Raw genomic sequence first — 26141 nt, 5'->3', positions numbered from 1 at the left:
CCTAGTGGCTATGCGCTTCGCAACCATATGCCTGGGAAAGGAGTGTCCTGGGTTTGATTCCCGTTACCGACTTGAGGAACTTAGGATCTTTCTCAGACATAGCCAAGTTAGCTGGTCTTGGGTGTGGACAGCAGGGTTTTTCTTCCTGCAAGCAGACAAACTGGCCCCGCGAACACACGAGATACAGCCATAGGATATATCGGGAGGCATAGGACTAGTCACCTTATCCTTGGGATGGGGTACGACTTTGAAGAGTTCAAGTGAGCTCTGTAACAGGCCAGTAGGCCTAATACATAGAAGAAGAAGATGTTTTAAAAATGATCTTGCTTTTCAAGAATAACTTCCCAATGTGAATTTGTGGGTGAGAGCTGAGTTCTCTAACTTAGCTTGGCTGTTCTTTGTGTAAGTGTGGTTAAGCATTGATCAGGCATAATTGTTGAATGTTTGAAGAATCACGATACTTTGAGAGAATAAATATAACTTTATTCATCATATTTACCATCTGTATTGGTGACATTATGAATTTATTAAGAAATCCAAAGTAAGCAAAGTCCTTATTGTCACCATTAATCACTAGTCATACATAGTGAATTGCTGTAGGGGGGGGGGGCTTCAAACGTGTAGATACACTTAATAGTTTAATAATATTTTTAAGTAATGACAAATAAAACATATCTGTCAGATATGCAAATAAAAAAAATTAGAATAATTTTTGCAGAAAAAAAAAGTTATTCTGAATAGCTTGGCTTAAAAGAATGCACCAACCAGTTTGGTCAGCAGTCTTTACTATTAAAAGTTTTTCCATTTTGCTAGTAAGATTGCTACATTTATGGATAACTATAGTTTTAAATAGTGTAGCACTTTTCACTTCAGTAACAACTTCATCTTTGTAGTAGTAGTAGTAGTGTGAGGTAAGTTTCGTCTTGTGTTCAGTGCACCCTCATTAAATTTGCTCATTTTAATCTTAGCATCTAATGTAATAAGTTTACACATCTTCTTTCACTGGAAGCAACAGCACTCTTACTTGATTTGAATCTGCAATAATTATTATTATTACATGACACCTCCAAGGAGTCCAAGAACTCATTGTGGGAAGGCACACTACTCTACTTCGCTAAATACATCTCATCCTCTCCACTAATACTTAATTCTCCAACTACGACACTATTACCATCAACACCATCTATCACCCATCATCACCAACAACAGTATTTTTTGTCTGTATGCAGGAGGGAAAACCCTGCTACCACTGTATGAGATTGGCTAACTCATCTTCAACTGAAAAAGCCCATATTAGGATTTCCCTTCATCATGCCCAGAATCGAACCCAGATCTTTTCCAGTCGAGGGGCACAACGTTCCGCTGTTCTTCCAATTGCGCTACTGCACCTAATTATCATAATCAATTTCCTGCTATGCACCCTCAAGGGATGTTCAGGCTACTATAACAGCACCATATGGTTTATATTTACAGTATTATTAATCTCCTATCCACAATTTTCCTCCAAATTAGTCTAATCTTTGTCAGCACCCCAATATTGTCATATCTAACGTTTTGAGCCTCTAAGACACTTTTGATTGAATTTATCCACTTAGACCTTGGTCTTCCTTTGTGTATCTTTATTACCATCTTGGTATTAAACACCTGTTTTGCTAAACTTTCAATTCTGCTTACACATTCTGTTGTGTATTTCCAGATTTAACTTGCTTCTTCACTAAAAACTGTGCCTACGTAGCTGAAATATTTACTTGTTCTGTAGGCTCTCCATTTAGAATGAAGTTCATGTGTTCAGTATTTCTGCCTATTTTCATAGTTTTGGTCTTTTTATTGCTGATTTTCAAGCAAAAATTTGTTATAGCTCTTATTCAATTTAGTTAGAAAATCCTGGAGACTTGCACTAGATGTGTTTAGGAGTATAGCATCATCTGCAAAGAGCAAAGTTTGACATCTTCAATTCTAATATCAGGCCTAATGCCAGTTTCTTTCATAATGATGAATAGATGATGAATAAGACTAGAGGTAATGTGCATCCTTGTCTTACTCCTGATTTTACATTGAACCATCTTCCTATAAATCTAATTGCTGACTTACAACTTAAATACAGATTATATTGCTCTGTATAATCTTCCATTTATCCCATATAATTGTAATGTTTTGAAAAGTTTTTCTCTAAACACCTTTTCCAGATTCACAAAACTTAAGTACACATCCTTGTCATATCCCCATCATCTTGTCATATCCCCCTTTTCCAGATTCACAAAACTTAAGTACACATCCTTGTCATATCCCCATCATTTCTCAACTATTTGTTGTCAAGTGAAAATCTGATCTTGACAACCTCTGTTTGGTCAGAACCCATCTTGTTCATCTCCAAGTTTCCCTTCCAGTCTTTCTCAACCTCTTTCAAGTAAGCTAAAAATAAATCCTACCTGGAACACTTAGTAGAGAATTGACTCTGTAATTCTCGCATTCAGCTCTACTCCAATCTGGAATTTGACTTTCTTGCCCTCTGAATTATGCAGTGTAGCCACTGCAAAATTTTTATACCTCCATATTTAAGCATTTCTGCTCAGATATCACCTACTCCAGCTTTCTTTCCACATTCCAAGTTTATGATGGCATTTTTACCTCAAGTATTGAGGTAAAAATGTATTCCTCATGTATTCCTTTTTGCATTCCTCTTGAGAATGTTCTAGTATGGTTCTCTAACTGCTTGTTTCATTCAGTAGTCTTTCAAATTAATTACTACAGACATCTAGGATATCCTGATATTCAGTTTTTATGTCACCTTTATCATCTTTGATTTCTTTTACAGTACTCTTTACTCCATTTCTAACCTTTTTCAATAGCTACCAAAACATTTTGCCACCTTCCTAATATTTATTTTCTGTATTCTTACTAAGTTTTCCCATGACTTTTGTTTAGCTACTTTTCCATAAAGCTTAGACTTCTTACTTTTTTCTCTGTATTCTTTTAGGACAATTGCCAGGAACGTTTGGTATGTTTTTCTTCTTTTACAGAACTGTTTCTTTAACTTCTTGTGTCCACCAGGATTCTTATTTTTCTATCCTTACAGACATCTTCACCACATACCTCACTAGCTGTGTGAATCATTATCTTCATCAGTTTGCCACTGAGTCTCCAAGGTTTGGTTCTTGTTTTCACACTGTTTCAAATTTTCTTCAATAATGTTTGTTATAGTTGAGTCTATAATTTACTTGTAAAAGCTTCTCAGCTTTAATTCTTTTTAAAACTTTCTTACATATTGTTGTTTTTCAATATAATATTCATTTTTATCCTTCTTACTTCCTTCTTAATTTGAAATTGGTCACTTCCAATTTCAAATCCTCTGTGCACTCTTGTATCTTGAACCAGCATGAAGATATCACTATCAACAATGACACAGTCAATGCCAGTGTTCTTATTTTTTCTGTCTTCTCTACACGTGAACTTGTGCACATCTTTATGTTGGAACATGGTGTTAGTAATGACTAGTCCATATGCTGGGCAGAAATCCAGTAGTTACTTATCATTGTTATTAGCCTTGTCCTTTTTTTCCAACTTTCCCATAATATTTTTATATGCCTGATTGGATTCACTTCCTACTCTCTGCTGTTTAGATCTCCAACAAGTACTGCTTTTTCCATTTTCTTTATGTCAGCTGCCTGCTTTAATGAGTTGAAAAATTCCTCTACTTCTTCCTTAGGAGATACTTTTGTAGGACCATAGTCACAAATAACTTTTATTGTCCATTTGCCCACCACTTCAAACTGACTTCCAATCAAGAAATTTATCTTCCTGTATGGTGTTGAATCTATTGCTACTCCTTTCTTTCCTTGAATGTTATTACTGAGTATAACCTGTACTTATTATTTAGTAAGATCTCGCCTGTTTTTTGTCTTCTTTTCTGGATAATTCCAATTAAGTCTACGTGGTACTTTTCTATTTCTTCTGTGAGTGCAATAGCCTTCCCATTAATCCTCCTTATATTGATGGTTCCTATCTTCAATTCTTCTGATGTTGGGTTATTCTTCTTCTTCTAGATGTTGAGTTGGAGTTCCAGTAGCTGACTTTTCACTGTTCGCTCTGGTTCCCTGACAAAAACAACTGGGGCCTTGTTTAACTGGGCAATGCATCCAGTTGGCATGAAATTTCATCATGTTGTATCATTATATGCATCAAATAGAGCACACACTAAGTCCCAAATTGCCAGCCTATCCTCATTTGTTCAGTACCCAATAGATATCTACCAATGGAATGTGCCACATGATGGTGCCACAATTAGGTCAGAAGCCACATCAGTTCTGAAAGGCAATGAGGATGTCTGCTCCTAGTTTTTTTTTTTGGTTTTGACCTTTAAGTGACTCCCTTCAGTTTTTAACAATAATAAAATAAAACAGTAAATGGTTTATAATTAACAGCAAAACATAGAGAGAGAGAGAGAGAGAGAGAGAGAGAGAGAGAGATGGTGAACAATGACATGATAAACTGTTCACAAAAACTGCATATTGGTTGATTCACTGGGAATCATGTTGCTAAAATCATCATATGAGCAAATGTGGTGTGTCATATAAATTGTCATTGGTCATAATTCAAAAGTACCGCATGAATGGAGCATCTTAAAATGACGTATTACTTTACTAATCTTTAATCCCAAACTTGATTGCTATTCTTAGGAAAATAGTTAAGATTTATATATTTATACTTTCCATACTGCATTGCATTATGGGATACTAAGGCAGATGATGTGAAGTCATTAGCCTCTATATACAAGCATTCCAATCGTGAAGTAACTTCACATACAAACTTTTTTTGCTTACACTTGGATAAAGGATTAAACTAAGAATATAACTTCTTGGCATCTTTAATTTATAGTATAACCAAGAGGAAAAACTTTCAACATCTTACAGCATAGTTACAAGGGAGATTTTGCAGCAAATAGCAAGTGAAGGGAAGGAGAAATTGTGTCCTCCTCCTCCCTTTAAGCTGAGTAAGGATGTGATTAGGAAAACATGTGTCCAGATTCTCATTGCATGTGAGTGAATGGAATGGAATAAGCTTTCACGGGTGATTGGGAGTGCACCCGCAATGAGTGTGTTCTTATCACTAAACTCTCCTACATGTTACCTTTCACAGTGGAAACGTTTGCATTCTGATTGTAAATTTTCTATCATTATTCTGTCACTGCTTGTTTCATTTTTGATATTTTTTGTAGAAGTAGCACAGTGCACCATGTTATATACACCTGGTAACATATCCTAGCAAAAAAGTCAGCAGATGTCCTAAAAGAATACAGAAAAAAATGGTCTTTGAAAGTAATTAATTACTCCAGACACCTAGGATATCCTTACTTCAGTTTTCATATCACCTTTATCATCTTAGATTCATTCCTTTTGGAATACTTTTCCCTCCATTTCTAAACTTTCTGAATAGCCTTCAAATCATTTTGCCACCTTCATGATATTTATTTTTTATATTTCTTACTGAAGTCTTCTAATGACTTTTGTTTGGCTACTTTTCCACATTTCTCAGGGGCTCACATTGGTGAGTACGGGCATGTCAAACACCAGATACCCAAGCTAGACCTGATCTTACTTTATACAATATACACTTGGTATATCATAGGGTCAAAGCTGTATAACTGAGAGGAGAGCTCCACATAGCCTTTAAAGGAATGTGGAGAACCGACCAGGGCTTCTGACCTAATGTCCAATCCTCACCTTCTTGTGGTGCACCCTGTTGGGTATCTACTTGGATACTGAACGGACGAGGATGGGCTGGCAATTTGGGATTTAGCCGACCAAATCGTATTCTTATTGGTTAAACCAAAATAAAAAAATGATGGTACAACATGACAAAATTTCATGCCGGCTGGGGCGTTGCCCGGTTAAACAAGGTCCCCGTTGTTTTCGCCAGGGAACCAGGGCAAACAGCGAAAAGTCAGCTACTGGAACAAATCTGAAAACAAACCCCAACTCAACATCACCAGAGTTAAAGATTGGTACTATCAACGTAAGAAGCCTGAATGGCAAAGAAATGGAGCTGGCTGAGGAATTAGATAAGTACCAGATCGACATACTAGCGGTGACTGAAACAAAAAAGACCAAAACTGGTGAGATCTTTCTGTGCAATAAATACAAAATGTTATATTCAGGCAATGACAATCAAGGAAAAGAAGGAATAGCCATAGTATTCAACACAAAATACGAGGCTAATTTTCTTGAATGGCAGTCAGTCTCAAGTAGAGTAATGTGGGCAAATATGAGAATGGGGAACTGGACAATGAGACTTATTTGTGCCTATGGTCCCACAGAAGGTTCTACTAAGGTAGAAGTGGAGGAATTTTTTGAGGCTTTAGAAAAAGCAACTGACACAATGAAAAATGAAAAGTTGGTGCTTGTTGGGGATCTAAATAGCAGAGTAGGAAATGATTGTGAGACATACAAAAATATTTTGGGAAAATTTGGAGAAAAGAGCAAAGCTAATAATAATGGCAAATATCTGTTGGATTTCTGCCCAGGACATGGAATGGTTATTACTAACACCATGTTCCAACATAAAAATGTGCACAAATTCACATGGAGAGAAGAGGCTAGGAATAAGAAAAGTCTCATTGACTATGTTATTGTTGATAGTGATGTTTTCTCCCTTGTGCAGGACACCAGAGTGTACAGAGGATTTGAAATTGGAAGTGATCACTATTTAGTCTTGAGCAGGATAAAATTGAATTTCATATTGAAAAGAATAAGATGTAAGAAAGTTTTAAAGCAAAAAAAAGTTGAGCAGCTCTTAGATGTGAACTGTATACTAAAATACACAAAGATTATTGAAGAAAAAATGAAAGAGTTTGAGAACAGGAATCAAACCTTGGAGATTCAGTGGCAAACTCTGAAGAAAACATTGATTGATTCTGCCAGAGAGGCATGTGGTGAGGTTGTCTGTAAGGATAAAAAAATCAGAACTCCCTGGTGGACACAGGAAGTTAAAGAGGCAGTGAAGGAAATGAAGAAAGCACACCAAAAGTTCCTGTCAAATAAGTCAGCTTGTGCTCTTAGAGAATATAGAGACAAATGCAAGAATGCTAAACACCGTGTAAAACTAGCTAAACAGAAGTCATGGGAGGACTTTGGCAAGAATATAGAAAATAAATATCAAGAAGGTGGCAAAATATTCTGGAGGTTGTTGAAGAAGCTTAAGAATGGAGGAAAGAGTGCCGTAAAAGGAATTAGAGATGATAAAGGTGACATGAAAACGGGAGAAAAGGATATCCTTGAAGTATGGAGTAATTACTTTGAAAAACTGCTAAATGAAACAAGCAGTGATGATAGCACAGTGGTAAAAAACACTGACCAGGCATGCAGTCAGGAATACATATCCATACTTGAAGTAGAAAAAGCTATCAAAGGCTTGGAATGTGGAAAGGCAGCAGGATTAGATGATATTCGACCAGAAATGCTGAATATGGTGGTATAAGAGTCTTACAGTGGCTGCACTGCATAGTTCAGAAAGCTTGGACAGAGGGACGAATTCCTGATGATTGGAGTAGAGCTCTCATAGTACCCATATATAAAAAGGGAAATAAAACTGAATGTGAGAATTACAGAGGTATTTCCCTACTGAGTGTTGCTGACAAGATCTATGCAAGTATACTTGAGAAACGGTTGAGAAGAATTGTGGAAGAAAAGCTTGGTGAAGAACAAGCTGGATTCAGGCCAAATAGAGGCTGTTAGGATCAGATCTTCACTTTACGACAAATAGTCGAGAAAGCATGGGAATATAACAAAGATCTGTATTTAAGGTTTGTCGATGACAAGGTGCCAAGAGAGAAGCTATTCAATACGCTGCAGTTATATGGTGTCAATGGGGCATTATATCAAGCAATACTAAGTCTTTATTTGAGTTGTAAGTCAGCAGTTAGAATTGAAGGAAGTACAGGAAGATGGTTTAATGTTAAATCTGGTATGAGACAAGGATGTACATTATCCCCTCTGTTATTCATTATCTGTATGGATCACATTATGAAGGAAAGTGGTATTAAACCTGATATCAAAATTGGAGATGTTAATGTCAGCTCTTTGCTTTATGCGGATGATGTTATACTTCTAAATAAATCCGCTACAAGTCTGCAAGATTCTCTGACTAAATTGAATAGCTGTTGTAATAGATATGGTATGAAGGTCAGCAATAAAAAGACAAAGACAATGAAAATAGGCAGAATCATTGAAAACGTCAACTGTGTTGTGAATGGAGAACCTGTGGAACAAGTAAAACATTTCAGCTATTTAGGCAAGATTTTTACTGAAGATGGTAAATTAAATATAGAAATAGACAACAGAATCAGCAAAGCTATACCAGCTTTGCTGATTCTGTTGGGAAGTCAATTGAATAAATTCATATGGAATAAGAGAGAAATTAGTCGGAACACTAAATTAGCTTTGAACACTGTATACAATACAGTGTTCAAACCAGTTTTAACCTATGGATCTGAGAGCTGGGTCAGAAGTAAAACACTTGACCAAAGACTAGAGACCAGAGATATGAGAGTCCTGAGAAAGATTAGAGGCGTGAACAGATGGCATCAATGGCAATATCATATTAAAAACGAGGATATTAGGAAAGAACTTGACATTGTCAGTATCCAGGAATGTGTTAGCACAGCTAATCTCAGGTGGTATGGTCACTTAAACAGAATGGGCGAGGAAAGATTAGCAAAACAAGTGTTCTCTGCCAGGTTGGCAGCAAAACGACCCAGAGGAAGACCAAGATATAGGTGGATTGATATGGTACAAAGTGCCTTAGATGATATAGAAATATAAGATCTGATAATGTTGGGGTCTTGACAAGTAACAGACTGACTTGGAGCGAAATTGTAGATAGGAAGTTAGTAATGGTGTAATTTTTTCATGTAGTACATGAAAAAATTACATTTTTTTGATGATGATATCATATCTGGAAACTGGTCTTCTACTCTTCTTTCACTCTACTCTCTCTTACTTCTTACCCCCCCCCCCAGTGCTATTAGAGCAATTCGAGGGTGAGGAGGTGACTCTTTTCTCTCAAACTGTAGTTTCTACTAGCTACTAAAAAGGCAAGCCCAGTTGTCTTAAGGTGACAGCCCCACCACTAGGATACCTATCGTCATGCTAGTTACTTGACATAGGAAAACACATATTACTTTCAAGTCTCAACGAAATCCAAACTGGACAGAAAACATGGGAAATTTTAACCTGGAAAAGGTTAAAAAAACTTTAGAAAAAGAAAAACGTGGTGAAATATGTTACATGGAACATTAGAAGCATATAAAGAAGAAGAATTAGATTAAATTTTAAATGATGAAAATATAGAAATTGCAGTTCTTACTTGAACAAAAAGAAACAGCTAACTACAATATCATATATAGTGGAGTGGACAAACAAATACATGCAAAAGCTGGTGTAATGATTTGAATTCCATAAGTCAATTAAAGCAAAAATAACTCATTATACATACTGGAATGAAAGAATATTAGAAGTGTGATTAAAATTAAATAAAGAAAATTTAACAGTTGTTGGAGTGTATGCCTCTGCAGAAGGAAAATGATTACTTTTACAAAGAGTTACAAGGAATATATGAAAAATTAAATAAAACAGAGCATATAATTATAGCCAGAGATCTTAATGCCAGAATAGGAATGAAAAAAATTAACAATAATATACAAAAATTTGGAGAACCATAGTAAACAAAAATGGAAAGCACTCATTGATTATACAATATATAATAATTTAAAAATAATGAATACATTTTACAAATATAAAAATATACATAAATATATATACATGGTGTGCAAGAGGACAAAAATCAATAATAGACTACTTTATAGCAAATGAAAAAAAAAAAAGCAGCAAACCTCTTCCTAGAAGTTAAAGTTAGAAGAGGGCTAGAAATTGACACAGATTACTATTTAGTACATGCAAAACTAAGATTTCCACCAAACTGGCTACAAAAATACAAAAAAATTAATAAACTAGAGGAATAAAATCTAACAAAGTAAGATTTTGTTCCTCTAGTTACTAAATGATCAAGTATAAGAAATTTATACCAACAGAGGATTAATAACTACTAAGAAAAAATACAAGAAAATGAGGACATTGAGAAAGAATGGAATAATATAAAAGAAATTATCACGTCAGCAGCATATAAAAGTCTAGGAACACACAAAAAATATCATAAAAATAAAAAATTACATATATGGGACAATGAAATAAAAATCATAATTGAAAATAAAAAGCTGGCTTTTAAAAGATGGTTAAGCAGCAAAAAACAAGAAGATGAAATTGAATATAAAGAAAGATGAGCAATAGCCAAAAGAGAAACCAGAAAGAGACACAGAGAAAGCTGTGAAAAATTTGTATCATATCTAGAAAATGACATATACAAAATAAGACCCAGTGCATACAAAATACTAAACAACATGAATGCAGATATAAAAGAAACTGCAAATATAAATTGTGAAATAGATGTAAAAGAATTCTTGGATTACTTTACAGATCTTTGGATGGATAATACTGGTATCAAAAATAATTACACCAGAAACTTATAAAATATTTTAAATTATATGATAACAATGAAGGAATTAAAGGACAACTTAAATAAAATAAAAAATGGCAAATCAGCAGGAGAAGTGGGGTAAACTCCAAACTGTATAAATTTGCTGGAAAAAAAAATTTCATCAAAGATTACTAAAATTTTTAAATAAAATATATACAAATGCCAATAGAATGGAATACAAGCGTAATAATACCCATATTTAAAAAAGGGGATAAAACAAAACCTGCTAACTACAGAGGTATTAGTTTATTGAATACTTGCTACAAAATATATAGCAGAATACTTAAATGAAAAATTAAAAATATACAGTGAAAAAATATTATTAGAATGTCAAAATGGATTTAGAAAAGGATGCTCTACAATGGATGCAGCTTTCTGTTTAAAACTACTTATAGAAAAAAGAAGAGAATTTAATTTGGGAACTCATCTTTTGTTTATAGATTACGGAAAAGCATTTGACAAAGTTAAAAGATATATACTGTTTGATATATTACAAAGAATAAATATACCTAATATTTTACTACATGCAATATTGAATATATATAAAGATAATGAAATAAAAATAAATGAAAAGTTGTCTGAAAAACAATCTATAAACCATGAGTAAGACAAGGATGCCCCCCTGTCTCCAACACTTTTCAATATTTACATTAATGAAATTTTAATACAGTGAAACGCCTTAAACAATCGAGGTATAGAAATTTCCCAGAATAACAAAATAAATACGCTTTTAAAAGAGGTAAACCGTGAGTAGACATATCGGTACACAATAAATAACGGAAAAAAAAACTCACGTAGAAAGATTATTTATTAGTATAATTTTCGCCTGTGTGTCACAGGCATAAATACATAACCCCCTTTATGGGAGATAGTACTTTACAAATCAGCTAATCTTTCCTAACTTTTTATTATATTATTATTATTATTATTATTTTTTTTTTTTAAAAGAAAGTTATTGACCTTTTTAGTTATCTTACACCAGCTATTTAGGTGGCGCTTTTTGGAATTGTCAGTTAGTGTTTAATTTTGAGCTTAATGTACTGAGGATGCCTGTGACACACAGGCGAAAATTATACTAATAAATAATCTTTCTACGTGAGTTTTTTTCCGTTATTTATTGTGTACTGAAATACGCTGTTATTTGCAGATGATCAGGTAATAATATCAGATAAGGAAGACAATTTACAAAGAGCAATATATAATTTAAACATTATAGTAGAAGAGTTTGGAATGAAAATTTCCATAGATAAAATTAAAACAATGGCATTTTGTGGACAAACTCCAGTTAGAAGCAAAATAGTTATTAATAATAAAATAATAGAACAGATAAATACTTTCAGTTATCTTGGATGTGAAATATCATATGAAGGAGAAAGAGACATAAAATTAAAAACTTTTTAATTTTATGTCTCTTTAGAATTTTTACAGTTATAGGCCTGATAAATAGAACAATCAACCCAAATATAGTACAAAAAGAAACATACTTGAAAATATACAATACTTTAGCAGTGCCCATATTATTATATGACAGTGAAATTTGGGCAATAAACAAACAAGATAAACAAAGAATAAAACAAGTGAAAATGAGATTTATGAGAACTGCAAAATACACATAAATAGATCAAAAAAGGAACGAAGACATTTTAAAAGAACTGAAAACAAAATCAATAGAAGAAAAACTATCATCATCATCATCATCAAATTCCTGCCATGTACCCTCAAGGGGTGTACAGGATATGATAGTACTACATGAAAAAAATTACATCATTATTAATTTCCTATCTACAATTTTCCTCCAAATCATTCTGTTACTTGTCAACACTCCAATATTATCAGATCTTATATTTCTATCGTCTAAGGCACTTTGTACCGTATCAATCCACCTATATCTTGGTCTTCCTCTCGGTCGTTTTCCTGCCAACCTGGCAGAGAACACTTGTTTTGCTAATCTTTCCTCGCCCATTCTGTTTAAGTGACCATACCACCTGAGATTAGCTCTGCTAACGCATTCCTGGATGCTGACAATGTCAAGTTCTTTCCTAATATCCACGTTTTTAATATGATATTGATATTGATGCCATCTGTTCACACCCCTAATCTTTCTCAGGACTCTCATATCTGAAGTCTCTAGTCTTTGGTCAAGTGTTTTACTTCTGACCCAGATCTCAGATCCAAAAGTTAAAACTGGTTTGAACACTGTCTTGTATAGCTAATTTAGTGTTCCGACTAATTTCTCTCTTATTCCATATGAATTTATTCAATTGACTTCCCACCATACCAGCTTTGCTGATTCTGTTGTCTATTTCTATATTTAATTTACCATCTGCAGTAAAAATCGTGCCTAAATAGCTGAAATGTTTTACTTGTTCCACAGGTTATATCCATTTTTCAAAAATGGATTGAACATGTAAACTGAATGACCAACACCCGACATCCTAAACAAATACTAAAATATAAGCCAATTGGAAAGAGAAGGCAGGTTAGATCTCAAAAAAGGATATTGGATTGATAATGAGACCGGAACAAACCAATATGGTATATTCCTGTAATTAGTGTTATGGTGATGATTAGCTCTCTTCCATTTTTTTCTGTATTCTTTTAGGGCATCTGCTGACTTTTTTGCTAGGCGATGGTTACCAGGTGTATGTAACATGGTGCACTGTGCTACTTCTACATTGGATGAAGAGATAGAAGTGCATGAAAATTAAGTGGAAGAGCTGTTGCATAACTTGAATAAGAATTTGACAATGGAGACAGGTGGAATATTAGCACTTATGTTAAAGGAATGTTCAGCCGAATTGGCTAGGCCTTTCACATGTTTGTATAACTTGAGTCTCAGCTCAGGAATGTATAATATTTCTATTGTACAAGGATAGTGCAAAAACTGATGTGTCTAACTACCTACCTATCAGTATCTCTGGTGTGGTGATGAAGATTTTAGAGAAGTTGGTAAAAACTCACATACAGAAATGGATAGATAGACAAGCTATACTCTGCAAGGAACAACTAAAGGAAGGTCATTTTTCAACAATTTGCTCATATTTTATAACAATGTTAGGCTGAGTTGGATAAAGGGAATGCACTATGATAATGTTAGATTTTGCTAAGGCATTTAATAAGATACCAATGAAAGGCTGTTGCATGAACTGGAGAATATGGGATTGGAATATAAACTCTTGATTTAGATAAGTGGATGGTTGACAGACAAATATCAAAAAAGTGGTGTACAGTGGGTGTGAATCTGCCAAATTTAAAGAGACTAGTTGTATACCTCGTGGTTCAATCCTTGGGTCATTGTCAATCTTTATTTCTTTAAAGATTAACATTAAAAAACATTCCTTTAGATCCTTCCTAATGTCGGTCTATACACTGACATCTAGCAGGAGATATACAATTGTTTGCTGATGCAAAGATAGGCAGGGCAATCAGGGATGCTGTTGATATCCAGCATTTACTGAATCATTCAAATAGGAAAAACTGGAAATCAAACAAAAATGGCTATCAGTTTAATAGTAGTGTCGTGACGTTCTATTTTCATGTTATGTTCTAAATCTGCTATCTTGGTCCAAGTCACTCTTATCAATATAACAACTAATTGCAAATTGATCTTCGATCCAAAAGTAGAGAAATTTATAATTATACTGCGCCACTCTATTTTTAGATTAGTCTATACAAAATAGTAGGATCAATTTTTAATTAAGTTAGCAGTCTCCTCATTTATTTAGGCCGAATTATTTACTATTCCACTTGGGGTTCCTGCAAGATTCGAATATTTATGAACGGTGCAATAAAAGGGAATTCAGGCAAACACAATATTTAGATTAACAAAGTAAAACATTTAATATATGATATATATAACATATACAAGAATTCTGCTTTAAAATGAAACAATACAATCAACTTAATACATCTTGCTAAGTCACTCATGCCAATTCAATGTTCTAAACTTTCACATACAATTTACAGCTTCAAAATCACAAGCTTTCTTAACTCAAGTTAATAAAACGAAACTTCTTATTTAATCAGACTCCACATATCTATCAGCTGTACTTAATGTTTAAATTCACAGGAAGCACTAATCAAGGTAGACAATATTCCAAGCAATTTTATTTCGGACTTTGAACTTCGAAGATATGTTAATGTTAGAATAAACAAACAAGTATGACTACTCTTACCAGATACAATCTTCAATACATCAATTAATTGTGAGCACACTTATGAATTAACTTATTCACGTTAGCAGAACACATTAATAAAAATTCTCCAACGATTTAACTGAACTACTGTTAGTTGCGCTTCACTAAAAAAAAACACATCAATAAGGCACTGATATCTTTCCTTGTTTACTTTTCTCAAACTAGTTAATTTCAATATAATTCTTCTCAGGGCAACATAGAATTAAGACGTAATCCTAGACTAACTGGAACTAATCAGAATTTTCCATTGAATGTCCAGTTCTTTATTTATCCGGATACGGCATTAATTTTCTTTTACAACACAGCTGACTTAACTTGCAGCTAAGTATATGATTCACTATGTTTTGGCTCACTTCTAAACATTATTCTCATGAATTCCTGCCCTAGAGAACTTATAATTTTCTTCCACTTCCTTTGCTTGTATCCTACCTTCCTTCCCGCTCCGCAAAAACTTCCTCTCTCCTCTCTAATTCATAATTCTTATTGCCTTTCTTTCTCCTTTCGGTTCCAAGGTCACGCACTCTTCGACTCGTGCTTGTTTATTTCATGCATCTCCATGACAACGCATGAACGCAAACATTTCGCTAATGTAATACAATGCTTTACTACTACATGAGTGATTACATAACGTTAAATTTTCACAAATAAGAATAAACAGAATATTTGAGCTACTGCATAACTCTAAACTTCTGTAACAGAAATAAATAGAGAATATTTACATTTCAATTAATACGCAGTTAAAATTATCAAGTACAAATTCTATAATATTAACATAGTAATAAATAAAATAAAAATAAAATAAATATATAATAAAATAAATAAAAAAAAAAAATAAATAAATAAAAATAAATAAAAATAAAATAAAATAAATAAAAATCAGAACTCCCTGGTGGACACAGGAAGTTAAAGAGGCAGTGAAGGAAAAGAAGAAAGCATATCAAAAGTTCCTGGCAAATAAGTCAGCTTTTACTCTTACAGAATACAGAGACAAATGTAAGAAAGCTAAACAGTGTGTAAAACTAGCTAAACAAAAGTCATGGGAGGACTTTGGCAAGAATATAGAAAATAAATATCAAGAAGGTGGCAAAATATTCTGGAGGTTGTTGAAGAAGCTTAGGAATGGAGGAAAGAGTGCTGTAAAAGGAATTAGAGATGATAAAGGTGAAATGAAAACAGGAGAAAAAGATATCCTTGAAGTATGGAGTAATTACTTTGAAAAACTGCTAAATGAAACAAGCAGTGATGACAGCACAGTGATAAAAACCACTGACCAGGCATGCAGTCAGGAATACATATCCATACTTGAAGTAGAAAAAGCCATCAAAGGCTTGAAATGTGGAAAGGCAGCAGGAGTAGATGATATTCGACCAGAAATGCTGAAGTATGGTGGTATAAGAGTCTTACAGTGGCTGCACTGCATAGTTCAGAAAGCCTGGACAGAGGGACGAATTCCCGATGATTGGAGTTGAGCTCTCATAGTACCCATATATAAAAAGGGAAATAAAACTGAATGTGAGAATTACAGAGGTATTTCCCTACTGAGTGTTCCTGGCAAGATCTATGCAAGTATACTTGAGAAACGGTTGAGAAGAATTGTGGAAGAAAAGCTTGGTGAAGAACAAGCTGGATTCAGGCCAAATAGAGGTTGTCAGGATCAGATCTTCACTTTACGACAAATAGTCGAGAAAGCATGGGAATATAACAAAGATCTGTATTTAAGTTTTGTCAATTTGCAAAAGGCATATGACAAGGTGCCAAGAGAGAAGCTATTCAATACGCTGCAGTTATATGGTGTCAATGGGGCATTATATCAAGCAATACTTAGTCTTTATTTGAGTTGTGAGTCAGCAGTTAGAATTGAAGGAAGTACAGGAAGATGGTTTAATGTTAAATCTGGTGTGAGACAAGGATGTACATTATCCCCTCTGTTATTCATTATCTATATGGATCACATTATGAAGGAATGTGGTATTAAACCTGATATCAAAATTGGAGATGTTAATGTCAGCTCTTTGCTTTATGTGGATGATGTTATACTTCTAAATAAATCCGCTATAAGTCTGCAAGATTCTCTGACTAAATTGAATAGCTGTTGTAATAGATATGGTATGAAGGTCAGCAATAAAAAGACAAAGACAATGAAAATAGGCAGAATCATTGAAAATGTCAACTGTGTTGTGAATGGAGAACCTGTGGAACAAGTAAAACATTTCAGCTACTTAGGCACAATTTTTACTGAAGATGGTAAACTAAATATAGAAATAGACAACAGAATCAGCAAAGCTGGTATCGTGGGAAGTCAATTGAATAAATTCATATGGAATAAGAAAGAAATTAGTCGGAACACTAAATTAGCTGTATACAAGACTGTGTTCAAACCAATTTTAACTTATGGATCTGAGAGCTGGGTCAGAAATAAAACACTTGACCAAAGACTAGAGACCGCAGATATGAGAGTCCTGAGAAAGATTAGAGGCGTGAACAGATGGCATCAATGGCAATATCATATTAAAAATGAGGATATTAGGAAAGAACTTGACATTGTCAGCATCCAGGAATGCGTTATCAGAGCTAATCTCAGATGGTATGGTCACTTAAATAGAATGGGAGAGGAAAGATTAGCAAAACAAGTGTTCTCTGCCAGGTTGGCAGGAAAACGACCCAGAGGAAGACCAAGATATAGGTGGATTGATATGGTACAAAGTGCCTTAGACGATAGAAATATAAGATCTGATAATGTTGGAGTCTTGACAAGTAACAGACTGATTTGGAGGAAAATTGTATATAGGAAGTTACTAATGATGTAATTTTTTCATGTAGTACTGTCATATCCTGTACACCCCTTGAGGGTACATGGCAGGAATTTGATGATGATGATGATGATAAATAAAATAACTTAATAATATTTAACACAGTATTTTCATTATTAATACATATATCTTTGATTAATTAATTTAATATTAGACAAAATTAAGGTAGTTATATGAATATTTAATTGTAAAATAAGTGATTTACATTAAATAATATTTACAAGTTTTGCCTATGTGATGGAAGATCATGTTGGATTCTGAAACAAATAATAATTACTTCAATCTCTATATAATCAGAATCCAACAGTAGTAATTGTAAATTTATGCATGTGATAAGAATTCCACCAGCATATTATATTAGTGGAATTATGCTAAAATTAACTGATAAGGCTAGTGATCTTAGCCTGATGGTGGATAGGAATTTGATGTTCAAAGGTTACATAGCAAAATTTGCAAAAACGATGATAATTGGAATGTTGAAGTGAGCCTTGACATGTAAAGGTAATGAAGTCATTTTGCCTCCTTGATAAGACTGCACCTGGACTATTGTGTGCAGATTTGGTTTTCCAGGTTCCAAGGAGATAAAGAAACCATAGAAAGGGTGCAAAGAAGAATTACAATGATGATATCTGGATTATGAAATTTAGATTATGAGAACAGATTGCAAGTGTGGATTACAGACACTTGCAACAGTTAACAGGAGAAAGAGGGGATGATATGATAGAGGTTTATGAACTTCTGTTTTATGTTGTTATAGGATATCATCTGATTAAATAGAGATAGTGAGTGGATCTAGTGTGAATGAATTTGGATTTTTTTATTTATTTGTGTGGGATTACCCCTGATCCTTGACTGCCACTTAGGACTGGTTGAGCCCTCCTAATGAGGGGTTAAGTATGTATTTTTTGACTGTACAGCATGTGTTCACGGGGCCGGTTTTCCTGTTCTGAGGGACGGAAAACACGAGTTTCTGGGGGGGGGGGGGACACTCAACCTCCATATGAGGCCGATTAACTCACCTTTAATCGAAAGAGACCAGATAAAAGTTCCTCATGCCATGGATGGGAATCGAACCCAGGTTTTTCTGACCAAAGGGCTTTGTCTATACCGACTGAGCTACAGAGGCTCTAATGAGTTTAAAGCGAAGGTATGACTACTAATCAAGGGAGGCTACAGTGATATATAGCCTCCCTTGATTAGTCCTTGACTCCATGGAGGTCTCAGACAATAATAACAACTTTCGGTGTGCTTTCTTATTTTCCAGGATTGTTTTTTTAACTTTTAGTGTCCACCATTATGTTCTTGTTTTGCTATCCTTATAAACAACTTCACCCCATACCTCCCTAGCTGAATTAATCATTGTCTTCTGAGTTTGCCACTGAGACTCCATTTTTTTTCTTGGAGTCTCAATTTACCTGTAAAAGCTACTGAACTTTAATTCTTTTTAAAACCCTCTTATATACTGTTCTTGTTAATGTGATATTCATTTTTATCATTTTTATGAATTTTTTTTTTTTTTTTAAATTTCTTGTGTCTTCTCTCCATGTCAACCTGTGGACCTCTTTAAGCTGGAATATGATGTTTGTAATGACTAGTCCATATCCTGAGCAAAAATCCTGCAGATACTTACCATTATTATTAACCTTGCCCTTTTCTCCAAATTTTCAGAAAACGAGATTAATTTCCTACTCTACTGTTTAGATCTTCAACAAGAACCACATTTTCCATTTTCTTTATGTCAGATGCCTGCTCTAATGATTAAAAAAAAATTCCTCCACTTCTTCCTTAGGAAAACTTTCTTTCCATGGGACCATAGGCTCAAATAAGTTTCTTCATGACTCTACTTGAAACTGCCTTCTAATCTAAAAGTTTATTTTCATTTTGGTGTTGAATGCTATTGCCCCTCCTTTCTTTCATTGATTGTTATTGCCTGAATATAACATCCTATATTAATAAGTCTCACCTGTTTTCTTTATCTTCTTTGTCTCAGTAATGCCAATTATGTCCACATGGTACATTTACAGTTCTGCAAGTTTAGTTTTCTTTCCATTAATACTACTTATATTGATGGTTCCTCTCTTCATTTATTCTGACATTGGGTTTGTTTTTCTTCTTCTTCTGAATGTTGAGTTTATCCCAGTAGCTGACTTTTCACTGTTCACCCTGGTTCTTTGACAAAAACAGTATGGCCTTGCTTAACCGAGCGATTCCTCTGCTAGCATGAAGTCTCATGTTGTACATATGTATTTGTAGTTTAAGCCAATAGAGAGTACTGTTTAGTTGGGCTAAGTCCCAAATTGTTCATTCAGCCCATCCTCATTCATTCAATATCGATGGATATTTGCTAACAGGACACGCCACATGTCAGTTAGGATTGTATATTAGGGTGGAACCCTGATTGGTTCTCTGCATTCCTTAAAGGTGATGTGGAGGCCTTCTCCCAGTTATTTGGCTGTGACCCTTAAGCAGATCCCTCATGATTATCTTTGTGATGAAATCTTGAAATTTCATAAAGAAACAATGGCAAACTACAAGGATATTGTCCAATATACGTTCAGATCACTCCCTCGAGTAGTTCACAAGTGTTGGAGAAAGAGTACTATTGATGATTGTGCATTTTTGCTGGTAAAGCTTGTAAATGACATAGTATCTAAACTGAATAAGGAATTACTAGGATGAAGACAAAGCTTTTATTCTTTTCAATGAAATGAGATGTTCTTAATTGAAGAGGATATTTGCTTTGTGGGCTTTAAGAAGTCCATACATTCAGGGCAGATGCCAGTAATAGGTTTAAGTTTCTTTTATGGTTGTTTCTTCTCAGCGAGAGAGTATGTTTCATCTGCCTCCTAAGAAATGGTCCTGTTACCATTCTTTATGTTAAAGGTGTTTCTGAAGAAATAGCTAACTGTTGAATTAGTTGGCATAGGTGTATTTTCATCCTGTTAACAAAAATTCTGCTTTTTTTTAGACTCCACAAAGTATACATTTCATGCCATTAGCTCACCCTGGAATCCGTTCTCTGCCAGTGTGGGTCAGCATGCATAGGCCAAATTGTTAGATTAGCAGCTGTTCTTCATGATGAACACCTTGATTATATTAAATTTCATGGGCTAGAACAGTCAGGACTTGCAGAACATGCCATCTCTACTGAACATCAACTCATTTGGAAGAAAATTAGGGTCCTTCACATAGTAATCTTAGGAATGTTTACCTGCCAAGAAAGTTGTGAAACCTTGCTTCACTGTCCCAGTCTGAACAGAAATGATGGCCAGAAATTATCACTATTATGGGAAGTAGTTCTATTCCACACATTCCATAGTGAATAGTTTTTTTTTTTTTTTTTTTTGGTTGTTGTTTTGTTTTTTTTCTTCTTATCAAGGATTATACATTTGCCTGTTCTGATTTCACTGGTCTTTCCATCTTGTAGTCTCTCTCTGGTCTATAATTATCCACTTCTTTTGGTAGCTGATATCTTTCCATTCTATATAAATGCTCTTTCTAATTCTCTTTGTATTCCTTGATCTTTTCATTTTCATACACTCTTCTGATGTTTTCATTTTTTTATATGGTCTAATTTTGTCCATCTTTTAATTGTTCTAAAAAAATCTCATTTCTACCGCCTGTATTTTACTTTGATCATTCTTTTTAACAGTCCATATTTCTGAATCATATAATGTTATTTTATACAATTTAATTTGGGTCTCTTGTCTTTTTTTTCTTTTCTTTTTTTTTTTCAGTGTCATTTTAATTGTTACACAGGTTTTCTGAAATTGCTTTATTTATTTATTTTTCACCTATGTCTTGTCTTTAGATGTACTATAATGCAACCTAAATAATTAAACTGTGTCACCTGTTCTATTATTTTATCTTCTGTGACTATTTTTGATCTAAGATGATGTCATCCTTTAAATGTTGTTTGAACTGTATTGTTGACTTATTTTGTTTAATTCATAAACTAATTTTTGAAAGCCATCTTCATTGTCTTGTAATATAATTTGAAATATGGTCATCTGCATACAGAATTGTATTGATATTAACAGTTCTTCTGGTTAACTGGATGTTAATAATTTGATTCCTCTCTCTCTCTCTGTGTACACACACACACACACAGAATAAAGCCTAATGCATATAAAAAAAACTACAATAAATTGCAAAATAGATTTAAAAGAATTCTTGGATTATTTTACAGATCTTTGGACAGATAATACTAACATAAAAAATCACAAAATGTTTTAAATGATATAATAACAATGAAAGAATTCAAGGACAACCTACGTAAAAAAAAAAAATGGTAAATCAGCAGGAGAAGATGGGATAAACTCCAAACTGCATAAAAAAATGGACAAATATCATTTTGTCCATTTTAAATCAACATGGACAAATGTTGATTTATCTTGTTTAGACAAATCCTGTCTTGTTTAGACTAATGTGGTTTGTTTTGAAGTGACCCAACTTATCAAAAATCATATATTATGAATTTTTGAGGCAAAAGATAAGTTGTTTTGGGAAATATTTAGCAATAATTGACTTGTTTTTTCTGGGTTATTCTTATGTGTGTTTGTTTTAATTGTAAGATTTGTTCTTGAAATTTGTAGTTTTTAAAGCTTTTATTTTTTTTTTGAAAACCAGGTGACCAGATCTGAGTGCAGTAGTCAAAGTGTGGTCTGACAAGTGCCTTATATAGTGGCACAACCACTTCCTTATCTCTACATGTTAGAGTACTTCTTATCATAGCAACATTACAATGTGCAGCCTTTGCAACATATCACTCCCAAATCTCTAATCATCCACTTCCTGCAGTTTGGCACCATCGATATAGTACACAGTCTTATATTTTTGCACTCCAAAATGTAACACTTTTCACTTACTGATATTAAAACTACAACCCCACTCCTTTGTCCAAGTAAAAAGTCTATTCAAATCTTCCTGAAGGGAACTAACATCAACAGTGCTACTTATACTTCTTTCCAACTCTGCATTATCAGCAAACAAATGAAGATCCCCAGTCAGTCCACATGATATCGTTTACAAACAAGTTAAACACCAAGGACCCAAGAACAACCCTGGGCATTCCACTGGTTACCCTCCTTTTTTGAGACACTACTTCATCATGCACATCCTGCTGTATCATTCAGAGATCCAATCTCTGATCCATCTAACATTGTTTACTGTTAGATAGATCAGAGATCTATTCTATCTCTACTATCTATTCTACTTACCAACTTATCATGTGCTAATCTATCAAACACTTTTGCAAAGTCCAAGAATATCCCTGTATATGATTCTCCCTTGTCTAACACACACTTGTTACCTTATCATAAAATGCAAGTAAATACTAAAATAGAACCTACCCTTTACAAATCGATGCTGACCATCATAAAGAATTCTATGTCCATCAACCCAATCCTGTATTCTATTCCTTACCAATCTCTCCAACATCTTGACCACAACTGCAATTATAGTTGGAGACTTCTGTCTTAGAACCATGCATATGGAGCATTACTATTTTGCCTTCTTTCCACTCCATATGAATCCTACCCACTGCAAGACTTTCATTAAATAACCAGGTCAAGGGCATAGCCAACTGTGGTGCACGTTCCTTAAGAATATGTGGTGATATGTCATCCATTCTCACTGCCTTATTAACATCTAACCCAACTAACATCTGATACACCTCTGATTCTTTCATTTTCAATTCTCCTAATACTCTTCTATATATTGCACGGCATGATTTACACCAGTTATATATGCTGATAAAGTGCTTGTTCAATAATTCCACGGCATGATTTACACCAGTTATATATGCTGATAAAGTGCTTGTTCAATAATTCCACTATATCCTTTGCAGCTGTTAGTCTGCTGCCATGACTATCCACCAATGTGAATCTGCCATAATTATTCTTCCTCTTGCTTGCCATGTAGTGGAAAAATTCCCTTGAGTTAACCTTGGCCTGACAGCCAATCTCCTCTCATACTGCACCTTTTCTTTCTTTACTATTCTTGTCACCTTTCTAGCCTGCACTTTATACTCTTCATGGATCTGATCACCACCAGCTGTCTTGTACCTCCTCCATAACATTTTCTTTTCTGCCTTGTGAGTTTCTATGTATTGTCAACATCTTTTCCACCCAGCTCATCTACCGAACATACTCCATCCATTTTTGGCAGTAACCTTTTCTTGTTTCATCACTTCCCAAACAAGTACCTCATGATCACTCTCACCAACCAGTGGCAGTGTCAACACTTTGTTAACAACTACATCTTCTGAAGTTATTACCAAATCCAAAACATTAAAGCCGCTAGTTGCTTCAATCACATGCCTTAAGATACTTATCTCTCAGAAATTCCACAGACTCGCTTTCCTTGTTCCCATACACTACTCCTCCTTTCATTCTGTATTCTTGTAATTAAAGTGACCAACTAATTTGCCTAAACATTTCACAATTGGTATTCTCTGCATTCCCTGGCCTATAACAGCATCCTATCAGATATACTAACTTGTTTATTATTTCAACTTCGCACCACACAAATTCAAAATCTGTGCATGCACTATCAACTTCTACACTTTGTGGACACAATTCCTCTGCAATCATTAACAGCATCCCCCCCCCCTCCTCTCCTCTTTTCAAATTTTTATCCTTCCAGAAAATTATATATCTTTCTAATTCTGTTCCTGACATACATCCTCCTCAAACAACCAAGTTTCACTTATTCCAATTATCTTTGGGCATACTGACTCAATCAGCACAACAAACTCAGCTCTCATTTCAAATATTCATACCACACCTCTCTCTTTGGTGTGACCACTCCCGTTTCCCCTGATCCTGACTCTGATTTCCATTCCTACCTGTCTCATCCTCACTTTTATGCATTCCATCATCTTGTACTTCTGCAGCCCCATATTCAACCTCATATCCATCTTCCTCCTGTTGTACAATCTGTTTATTTGTGATATTCTGCTTCACAAGTAGACTCTGATCATTTACTACATTAACTTCTTGACTCTGTGTCTTCTCAGGAAACAATAGACTTTCTAAATGCCCAACACCAAACCCATTCAAATGTAATCCATCAGCTTTAAACCATTCCAACTTCCCTTCAAATTCACTCCACAGATTTACATATTGAACTCCCCCCTATGCCTCACACAACTCAGCCATCTTACTATTCATTATCTCTGCTCTTCTTCTCAGTTCACTGTTGTCATATCTGGCATCACGTCTACTACTTTCCCAACAACACTATTCTTCTTTACCTGCTGCAACAACTTCCTCAAGTCTCTGTCAACATTCTTTTTCTCCCCAACTGTCATTTGTGCCCCCATGACTACCATTAATTTTGACGCCTGGTCTTTCCTTTTCTGAAATGCATCAGTTATTTGCTTCATTGTTCCACCAGGAAAGCATGTTTTGTGCATTTTATTAGTAATCACATCCCTAATGATAGAGTCTCCCATACGGGAGATGGGATATATGGGATCCTTTGACTCTTTCTTCATAATATTAACTTCCTCCTTCTCATTATCATTGGCCAGTCTCTTCTTTTAGATGTTTAATATCCTCTTCCAGATGTTTCATTTCGGTTTTCATTTTCAATAACTCCTGCCTAAGTTCTTCTACTACGGTCCCAATGCTTGCCCCCATTTGTAATGGCTCTAATCTATCAATCCACTGTGAAAAATCCAAAGCCGAGCCACACTTGCATATATCAGCCTTCCATGCCACTGACATATGTTTCTTTATGGATGCCATTTTCTGAAGCTGAAAGAGTACAAACAAACAAGTAGCAAAACACAATATAAACAACAACAAAAATTTCAACAACAACAACAACACTGAAGGACAACTGAAAAAATGCAGTACAATTTGTGATAAAAAGCCACACTATACACTAATTAAAAACACTTTTTTTAGCATAGCTCAAATCTTCCGCTTCGTTCACTCGCGACACTAGCGACTTTTGTTCACTTCAGTGTGTGCAAATTGTATGCCTTCTTTGAATAAAAGATGTGTGGAATGAGAATGAAACCAGAGAGTGGGTGCTATAAGTGTTTGGAAAGTAACAAGAATCAGTAACAAGTATCAATGATAGTGAATGAAGAATCAAAATTTAATAATAGATGCAAAAAAAAATGCAATTGTGAACAGCAAGGTTAATGTTGCATTCAGTAACAGCTAGATTGAAATGATGGAAAGTAAAGAGAAATGACCAGGTGTTAATGGAAAAGTTAGCACATTTACATGGGGTTCTTCACAGAACAAAATGTGAGATTGAATGGTTGGAGAAATGTCTGGCAGATAGTATGACACAACTGAAAGAAGGGAGGGATGTAAAGTGATTGTGGGTCTAGACAACCTAGATGTCAGAGAGTGACCAAATGATGCTGAATGTAGCTCCTCGGGTTCTTAACTTTAGTGGGCTAATCAACACAAAGTGTAAACAAGGTTCTGGGATGAAGGGAGTATTACAGTATATGTATACTAATAACAAAAGTATTCAGAATAAGGGCAGGGAGTTTTAGGCATTGATTAGCTCAACTTAGCCAAAA

General features: G+C 34.5%; 1 protein-coding gene across 3 annotated transcripts in view; it reads left to right on the top strand.

Annotated features, from left to right (window-relative positions):
- Positions 1-26141, top strand: part of Ate1 (arginyltransferase 1) — a 244589-nt gene that overhangs the window by 115577 nt on the left and 102871 nt on the right. The gene's annotated exons all lie outside the window — the stretch shown is intronic.

This window comes from Typopeltis vanoorti, chromosome 22, assembly GCF_054136105.1.
Source record: "Typopeltis vanoorti isolate ZY-2024b chromosome 22, IOZ_Tvanoo_1.0, whole genome shotgun sequence".
Classification (NCBI taxonomy): Eukaryota; Metazoa; Arthropoda; class Arachnida; order Uropygi; family Thelyphonidae; genus Typopeltis; species Typopeltis vanoorti.
Note: the sequence above shows the minus strand (reverse complement) of the source record. Positions and strands in the feature narration are given on the sequence as shown.